A 10,403-nucleotide genomic window follows, 5' to 3' on the forward strand; every position below is an offset into this window, starting at 1 on the left:
GAGTCCTTAGGGGGACCGAACAGGACAACTTTATGTGGGGTCGACCGATGCCACGCTCAACGGAACATCCAGTCACCCCGTGCTAAACAGCACCTCCCATCCCGGCGCTTCGTCCCACGAAGACACTCCACTCCGGGACCTCACCCTGTCACATGTGCCCGCCACAGGCATCTCTCTTGGGAAACGCCCAGGTAGCATCTCCCGGCATGACTCGCCCCAGGACTCGTCGTACATTCCTGCTCGGTCGACTCAACCCTCACCACACACCCAAAACACACGCCAAGATCTCCCCCAAATTCCAATATCGGCATTCCATGCCTTAACCAACCCAACAATTGTCCACCAAGCATCACATCACAGATATAATGCAGAGTAGAAAACCAGAAGTAAAATGCAAGCTTCTATCCTAACTGCGGGTAAGCAAGGGTAGTAGGTTGCGACAAGGTAAACGGCTCACAAACATTTCTACCATGCATCCTATCTCAGGTTATTGCATAAAAGTAAAGCGCTAGCTTCTACATTCATGGCATGACTAATAGGATTCTACGAGGTTGGGTGGGACGTGGCACCTGGCAAGTCGTCCTCGAGCTCCTCAGTGTAGTCAGGGTCGTACTCCTCAGTCGTCGGCTCCTCCGGGTCTGTCAAACGAGACATATGGTCGCGATAAGCGACTCCTATAGATATCACAAAAATCGAATAGAAGAACCGAAAGAACCAAATGCACTCATAAATAAGCCTAAGACGTAGAGTTCGTTTTTAGAAGAATTTAGATGCTTGGTTTGTATTTTTCGGAAATCATTTAGGAGTTTAAATGATTTATGCCAGGTTTAAGTTTGGAAGAAGAAAAGAAAAAAAGAAAAGAGGCTGGTTCAGTGGCTTGGGCTCAAACTGGCCCAACTCAGCGGCCAGGGGGGAAACTGGTCGCGGGCTCCTGGCGCGACGGCCCAGGACGGCCTGGATGCTGCGGGGCTGGCGCTACTGGGCCTCGGCCTTGGCTGGGCTCGGCCCAGCGGCCAGGGAGCGGGGCGCGGGTGCACGGCCGGTTGCGGTGCACCGCGGGGCTGGTGGACCGTGGCCTGGGTGTTGGTGGACTCGGGCCACTTCCCCTTTCCCCTCTCTACGGTTCATAGTGCACCGAGCGCACCCGGGGGTCTCCCTCTTTTTCCCTCCTCTGTTCTCACCTTGAATCGGCGCTCAGGGCAGCGTGGCGCTCCGGCGGCGCTCCGGCAACCACCTGCCTCGCCTAGCACCTTCTGCTCTCTGCTCTAGGTAGTGCATGGCGCGTTCTAGGGCAAGGCGAGAGTGTCAGAGAAAAGTCGGACTCTCTAGTGGTGCACCGCGGTCGGGATGGAGTGCGCGTCGCGGTGTTTGTGCTTGCGGCGCTCGCGGCCGCGAGCGTGCCGGCTCGGGCGTGCATGGCGCGCCGGACTGCGCGCGCGGGTGGCGTGGCGTTTCGGCGAGCGTGTGGGGGAGTGCGAAAGGTGCTCAAGGTGGCGCCTTGGGCACTCCCTAGGCGGGTTCGTGCCGTGGCCAGAGTGCGGGCAGAGCGCGCCCATGGCGGTCGCGAGCGGTGCTTCGGCTCTGGGTTCGTGGTGATCCCGCATGGCCGGGACTTGTTCCCCGGGCCTGGGTGTGTGCTGCGTGCAAGCGTGGGTGTGCAGGTGCGCGGCGGACGCGAGGGGGAGGGGTAAAAGGCGGCGCCTTGGGTGCGCATGCACGGCGGCCATGGCGCGAGTGCTCGGCGGCGACGCTAACCGATGTCGCGGCTTACCGGTAGTGGCGGGGGCGAAGGATGTCGGTGCAGCGGTGAGTTGGGGCCGTGCCGGGGAGGGTTCGCCGTGCCGTGGAACTCGTCGCGAGGTAGGGGAAGAAGTCGGCGGTGGTCTTCTCCGCTCCGGCGTCGTGGGCGCCCCTAGCGGCGCGGTCGCCCCCTTCCTCTCCTCGCTCCTTCCTTGCTTGCAGTGCCCGGCGGGTGGCGGCTGAGCCGCGGGGTGGTGGCGGAGTGGTTGGGGCGCGCTAGGGCTCGGGAAGCCGGCTTTTATAGCCATCACCATCCATGGCGTCGCGGCGGACGGCAGGGACGCGATCGGGACACGTGTAGGGTGCTTGCGCTCTCTAGGTTAGGGCTTGGGGTCGCGGGGTGGTTGCGAACGCGTTGGCGCCTCCCAATCGCGCTCGTCCGGTCAAAACGGGGCGCTGGTGGCGTCACCATGGCAGGGGGTGTCGGGGGAAGAAAACAGGGGAGGCAGGGGGAAAAAGGTGGGAGATGACAGGCGGGGGCCACCTGTCATCCGCGCGGGTCGGGGGGGTTTGGGCGCTGTCGTGCTGGGCTGAGCGCGGCGCTAGCGATCGCTGGGCTGGCTGCTGGGCTGGCGCGGTTGCTGGGCTAGGCGCTGCTGTTGGGCCGACGCGGGCGGGGTAAGCAGGCTGGGCCGCGCGCGCGCAAGCCGAGCCGTGGGCTGGCCGTGGGCCGAGCTGGGCAGGAAGCCAGCTTCCCATTTCCCAATCCTAACTCAAGTCTTTTCTTATTTCTAATAATTATACTACTTACATCTTGATCCCTATTTGCATATACAAGTTGCCATCTTGTACACACCCTAGAAAGGGGTCCTCTAGGGGTCTAGGGTTCTCAAGAGCACAAGCCAAGGGTCGACTTTTAGAAGAGGATTCACTAATTAAATAAAGGTTGTTGATTTTATTACTCATCACATAAAATCAATAAAAGCCAAATCACACGTTGAATTAAATATGCATATGCTCAAAATTTAAATAGGCTCTACTTGTGCATCTACAGGGTGTTTTTCTAGTATGAACTCACCAAGCAAGGGTTTTTTTTAGAAAAAATTTTCAGGTAGTATTTTTGGTATTTTAAGAAAATTTTTGGGTCGTTACAGTGGCTTACAAGAGAATCAAGTCCCCACGAAACCCTAGCAAGGGCATATACCCCCCCCCCCCCCCCGCACCCCCCTTGCACACACGGGAGTGGCGTGATGGGTCGGAGTGTAGCGGAGTCTGAAGCCCGGCCAATATCCTGAAGTGAATTTGGAACAACTCCAACATTTAGGTATATATACTCTTCGTGATACAAATAAACCTAGCTTGAAGCTAGGCGAGTAACATACAACTGGACACTAAAACATTCTGTTAGCCCAAAGCCAAAGCTCCCATGAAGATCCCATGGAATCAAACATAGTAATACAGTATGAAGCCGCACAGGCTGCTCTTCTTGGAATCCAGAAAAATGTTTGCTTCAAGTGAAGGGCCACACTTTTGGATACTTAAAAAATCGGTGGATGCTCCATGCTCCTGTTGTCAAAGGCTAAGACACTCGACCATTAGAGTAAAGCGGCATTTATGGTGTTTCGGTTAAGATAGGATCAGCGGATTAGATGGATCTAATTGGCGTGATTGCGTTTCTGGTTGGATAATTGTAAAGTCCTGTGAAGGTTAGTGTGTCACCACCATAAAGGTGGCCATGTGCTCACTTCACTATCCATGTCGCGGGCGATCGTGAGACCTAGTTCGGCCTCGCATCAATCTCTGTCACAGGAGTGTTATCCTTTCCTACCATGGGAACTTAGTTGTGTCCTCTAAATCTGTTCGACCAAACTTGCGCATTCTGAAACAACATATGGACATGGTCCAGTATCCCTATAGTCGTACAAAGCCGAGTTCCATGCCAGGAGGGCCGCAAATGAATGAGTTGCATGCTCAATCTCGATCCGAACAGACCAATTGTCGTACATGCAGCGGTACGCAGTAATAATATTTGCGACGACAGAGCATCATCATCACATCCCTGATGTCACTGACCTCCACTCCAACTAACTTTTCAGTACTACCGATACGTACATGCACAATTCAGTCAGGCCTTGTTTAGTTGACCAAAAATTTTGGATTTCGCTATTGTAGTATTTTCGTTTGTATTTAACAATTATTGTCAAATCATCTGCTAACAAGGCTTAAAAGATTCGTCTCGCAGATTACTATACAATTAATTATTTTTTATCTATATTTAATGTTTCATGCATGCATGTAACGTAAGATTCGATGTGATGAGAAATCTTGAAAATTTTTAAGAACTAAACAAGGCCTAATGCTCTGCCCATACAGTTCCAAGCTGCTACTATCTAGCTAGCCTACCACACGCTTCTTCGTGCATCATGCACCTATTGAACTCTTCGCGGCTCCACCTGGGTTTCATGCTCCAAGGAAAATACCAATGCGAAAATAAGCCACCCTTTTGTGGTTGGATTCGTGCTTGCAGCCCAAAGATGGAGAGGTGATCTTTTGGGCGATAGCTTGCAGAGCCAGCAATCGAAGCAGACAGTACTTGCGCGGCCGAACTCCATGGTCGAGCGCTAGCAGTCAGATAGGCTATCAAAACGTTGGTATGCACCACTGCCGAAATCGTACATACACATACATAGGCGTTGTTTAGTTTCGAAAATTTTTTGATTTTTAAAACTGTAGCATTTTCGTTTTTATTTGGCAATTATTACCTAATCATAGATTAACTAGACTTAAAAGATTTATCTTGTGATTTACAGCTAAACCGTACAATTACTTTGTATTTCCGTCTATATTTAGCGCTTCATACATGTACCGTAAGATTCGATGTGATGAGAAATCTTGAAAAGTTTTTGGTTGCCATAGTAGACCCTAGCTACGACTGATCATGGAGTTGCGTTGAAGCAAAGGTAATTTAGATTCTCTGTACGTCGTCAGTGCGTGCAAAAGTGCTATCTAGGTGCAGCTGTTTGGCCGGCCGGGACCAAATTAAACAGTGAAAAGGTCAAAAGGGACCATCGGTTGGTGATGAACAGAACAGCAGTATATATGGCAGGCCGATTCTGGGCAGCTAGATATGCAATAGGGGGCCTGTGTCCTGAATGGCTGAATCCTCAATCCTCTCACTGCAGCTCTGCGTTGGTTCTTGGTACCATATACATGCGTACAAATACTACTCATCGTACAGGTACAGCTATGTATGTGGGTGTCACTGTGTGTAAGTGAGTGGCCACTGCGATATGATATAACAGTACTTTGTTAGTTGGTACCAAACATGTGTGCAGTACTTGACAGCTCTGCTGATACATGCCAAACTCAAGTCCTCTCTGTGCACTCGTGGATGTGGAGTGAATCACAAGCGGTATAACATTTATTTATATATACAAGTCAATTTCCTCCCATCGCAAATACAATTCCATTAGATTTGACCAAAGTCAAAATTTCTTTAACTTTGATCATCATCTCAGAGTTTTATAGCTTTTTATGCTTTTATATGTTACTAGTCTATATCAAATTTTATTTGTTACTAATGGTTAATGTCAAAAGGTTGACTTAGGACGATCTAGATAGATTTATATTTCTTATCTTTTTAGCATCACACAAATGTATACTCACTCCCTATAAACACATGCATGTAAGATCTAAACTCTAGCCCTATGAACTTATTCAAAGACAGGACCGATAAAATGTAACAGTGAAAACGCAACTCGTTAAATCCTAAAGTAAGAAATCGTTATTCGGCAGAGTAAGAAAGACAGTGTTAAGGCCCTTCCATGAAACGTCAATGTCTGTTCGTAACACATATATGAAAAGTACTGCAACTCAAACTCAAATAGTGTAACAGAATCTGTACATTCAAATTGAGCTGGTGTTGGCCCTGCCACATCGCTAGCGCAGCGGCGCACAAGTTATTGGCGAGCAATTTTGTCGTCAACGGTTTGGCATCGATGTAGCTAGAAACTGAGAGGGAGTGCTACGATAATGGCTATACCGATGGGCAAGCTTACCACAAAGTGAGTGCTTTGACTAGTTAATTTGTTCGGTACAAGATCTGATGTCCATGCATGAGCTGGAGTTGAACTAATATTTTTTATTATCCTTAATTTACCATGGTATACTGGAGTATATTAATTAATGTTAATAAATGTATGGCAAAAGCCAGAATGCACGACTTTGTCCTGCAGCCATCGTACATCCAGTTCCAGCAGGGAGGAATCTCGCAATAATTGAGAGTCAGCGAGGCCGCGCCGGGAGATGAGATCGATCAGATCACATATTCAGATATCACCCTGCAACGTAACCAGCAATTTGTTATTCCATCGAGGCATACTCATGGATCCGTGAGCTTCCATGTTCTTCTTCTGACTGCATCAGAATTGGGAGCAGAATCTCTTTAGTATTGACAATAGAGAAGCTAGCCCGAATGTGGTCAGGAACACACCCATATGAACACTACTAGGAGCCAGAGTAGAATCAACTTCACTTATGTACTACTACTAGTTGTTTTTTTTATTTGAGGTTTGTATTTGAGTAATTTGTCAAAAAACTACAAAAGAGGTATCCAACGGTTTTGCATTTGGAGTTTGCAATTTGAGCAATTTGGCAAATGAGGAAGCAAACTTGGCAAAAATGTCAAGCTGTTGACGACTTTGCAAACCCGATCGCGCGAACAAAGTCACGCGCGAGGAAAGCACGCGCGCCTGGAGACCTTCTATTTTTATCTTTTGCCAAGTCCAAATGTCAATTCCCTTGGAGATGACCTATTTTTATCATTTGTATTTTGTTATAGGAGTTTGCAAATAGCAACAAATGCCAAGTCAATTTGCCAAAGCCTTTGGAGATGCTCTAAACACCCCTATGAGTTGCAAAAGTTAATAATTTAGATAGATGTAGCAGGGTCCAGGGACAGTGCCAACAACTAGTACGTACGTACTTGATTTCACCAAGGAACCATTGGATCCTGCTGGTTTGTTGATCCAGCGTTCAGAATCGGGTACCATTATTGGATACATACATATATGCATGCATGCTGAGATGTACGTACACGTGCACTGTGCGTAGTACGTACGTGTGTTTGTTAGACACAGATGTAATAAAAGTCTATAATCTAACACGTCGGCAGTTTTAATGGCCCCGGAACGCGAGTTGTCATGATGGATTCATTCGGCATCAGTTTACAAGCCGAGATGATAGCCGGCGCGGCCCGCGCGCGCCGCGCACCCGGGCGGTTGGGAGGGGGAGGAGTGGCCGCAGCTAGCTCCCATTCCGCGTGCCCGGCACGTCCCCGCGGCGCGGAGAGGAGCGAGGAGACCCAGGTGGTCGCCATGCGGCTGTGCCGACCGGCCGGCAGGGCTGTTGGTTTAATTTGTTTGGCATTGCCAGTCACCATGCATTGTCTCGATCGTCCTCTGAATCTGATGATGAAAAGAAAAAAAGGAAAAAAAAAAAAACACCAACAAGAAGATTTGCTCACATTGCAGTGTGTTTTGCGATGGCGACGGGAACGTGCGTCCCAAGGCCAAGGGGGGACCAGACCAGACCAGAGCTAGTTAGGTTCAAGCCGCATGTAGTACCAGTGTACCACTACGACGTGCATGCCTCCCTGTGCAAATGCCAGGGAAAGTCCCGCCCTGGACTGGGCAGAGGGTCGTTGCTCCCTGCACGTAGGATGGCGGACCGCCAGACTGCCGGCCGCTGCGTTACGTGCCTGACAACCACCACCTGGACCTGGGCGTGCGCTCGACGGTCTCGTCTCTTGTGTGTTGCTCACCGACGTGGGGGTTTATTTGCCCTGCACTCCTCCAGATCGATCCCAGGATCAGGATGCGGCCAGATCTGGTTCAGTTTTAATTTCTTCTTCTTCTTCTTCTCATTACATATAAAATGCCGGCCGATCGCGTATCGGGACCGCACGGCGCCACGCGCCACCAGAGCCGAGCTAGGCTGGTACACACACGTTGACGGGAAAATTCAATTCGGAATGGACACTCCGTTCCAGTCCTCCGATCCCTGCCTTGTGTTCTGCTGTCGCTTAGCCGAGACTACTAGTACGAGCCTTCATGTTTCACGCTTTTGACTGCATGCTTTTCCGTTCCGTGCACGAGCCTGCATGGTGCATGCTGTTACTCTTCACAGAGACGATCGATCTGGTCCTGAATTAACCTGAAACACGGAGGGGCGACGTAGTACGTGTGTATGTGTGCGTGCGAGTGTTGGTAACATGCATTTGTTTTGGGTCCGGTACGTCGTGCCCCAGTTTAAGCTGACACTAGGAATCTCTGCACGACATCCGTTTTGGCACTTTTGCAGGAAATCAGTTGGGGCGGTTTGGAGCGCGGTGTTGCCCCGTCTCGTCTCGTCTCGTCTCGTCTCTGGCTGCCACACACCCATGATGGCATCTGCAGTATGCATGCATGCTCCCCCCCCCTCCTACTCCAAGAGTTATACTCTACTACTTGCGGATCGACCAATGAGGCGCGTTTGATTCCAGTGCACGTCCACATCGATGAATGGAGAACGAGCGACCAGAGAGCATCGAGAGTCGATCACCACCTTTTGTTTCTCTAGGCGTCTGTTTTGGTCCCATGATTAGAGATATGCGTGTAAAAATGATGTGTCGCAGCAGCTGAACGCAGGAAGATCGTAATCTGAAGCCTACCCCTGCTGAAGCAACGAACGTCGGACGACAAACTTGCCGTGAAATTCATGTGGATGCATGGATGGATGGATGGATGGATGGAACAGTGAAAAGGCCGGCTGTGGGCAGGAGGGAGGGAGTAGGGGACACCGGACGGACGGACACCCGACCCGCAGTGGTCGATCCCTCCGCGCGCGCGCTGTGGGCTGTGGATAGTGACCACGGTGGTTGGTGCCTTTTTGTCAATCTGTCCCAACTTTGGCCCTGCCCACCACGATACCTTTTTTCCCCTCCTTTTGCGTGTTACTGCGAGTCTGCACCGCACTTTAAACCAGCATTATGGATGTTAGTTAGCGAGGACCGAAGAATCGCGTCGTGCATCATGAGCCACTTTCCCCTTGGAGCGCCCGGCAGCGGCGGAGCGGAGGACATGATGAGCAGCTAGTACTAGTAATACTATGCTAGCTTCCACCAATTAGCCTCAACAAGCCTCATGAGGATACAATACAATACACTGACGCACGCAGTAGCGAACGAAGGCACGCCAGTAGTAGCTCAAGAAGAATGGCAATTATATATAACTTTTCTGCTAATAGAACGGAACAGGTCGAAAAGAGACATTTTTGAGACGGAAAGGCACAGACGTTGGTGAGGGATTTGGAATTTGGAAATCAATATTATAGCTATAGTGACGACGCACATGCTTCCTGTTGATTGCAATAGCAACTGCTACGGACGTCCAACTGCTACTGCTACATGTCACACGCACAAAACCACTGGAAACGCAAGTTGAGGCTGCCCACTACTCCACCAGGGAGCTCATCCATTTATCAAGGCCTCAATAAGTAAAGGTGTGCGTGTGAGACAGCCGTTGCAGCAGGGGGGGGGTTCATACCTATCGAGTATGAACAACAGAGTGGTGCAAAATGTGGGCAATTTGAATAACAGAGCTCTTGCCGTCTGTGTGACATATCAAATCAAAACATTCAGAAACATGAACATGGCAACGTACTGCACCTAATATGTTGATTGTTTTTTTTTCTTTCTCGGCGCTCTCCAGCATCAGACTTCCTGGACCTTCATTCGTTTTTGCACAAAGTTTTGCGTGTTTTTCATGGACCATGACTCATGAGCAGGCAAATCATCAGCGAGGCGCGCCTGGAGCACATCAGGAACCAAACTGGTCTGGACGGCCTCTGGGGATGATCCGGCCGGCTGCAAGTTGTTCACCAGTATATATATAAGTTCGTAGAATTCAGCTATCTCCAAGGCACACTATAGGCCTTGTTTAGTTCGCGAAAAATTTCAAGATTCTCCATCACATCGAATCTTTGGTCGTATGCATAGAGTATTAAATATAGACAAAAATAAAACTAACTGCATAGTTTACCTGTAATTTGTAAGATGAATCTTTTGAGTCTAGTTACTCCGTGATTGGACAATATTTATTAAATAAAAATGAAATGCTACAGTAACTAAAAATAAAAAATTTTGCGAACTAAACAATGCCATAGTACCTGTACATGCATGCTAGTATGCTACTAATACTGTATTTTACTGCACAGCACAGCACGTCTCTGCACCATATGAAAGCTCAGATGCATCTCCGATCCATTTGAGCAGAGCTACGAACCCTACGAAGTGTGGTCAACAGCCTATAAACAATGAGTTTCAGATGCTGGCAAATCCACCCTCTACTGAAAGTAGTGGCATGGCAGTATGATGGAACTGCGATCCAGGAAGGAAAAACACTGTTTTTCACACCCTCGCTAGAGATGGAGCAATCCGTCAGCGACGGCCATTAACAATACTCCTACACTGTAATAAGCTCGATTATCGCAAGATACTCCTACGGTCAATGGAATGCGGGAGGCACCACTTAATGGTGGACGTGGAAACCAAGAACTCATCGGGGTCTCCAAATCAAATGCCCCATACGCATCAAAGGGCCATCGTCGTAACGTGTATTCACGAC

This window comes from Sorghum bicolor, chromosome 9 (genome assembly GCF_000003195.3).
Source record: "Sorghum bicolor cultivar BTx623 chromosome 9, Sorghum_bicolor_NCBIv3, whole genome shotgun sequence".
NCBI classification, from domain to species: Eukaryota; Viridiplantae; Streptophyta; class Magnoliopsida; order Poales; family Poaceae; genus Sorghum; species Sorghum bicolor.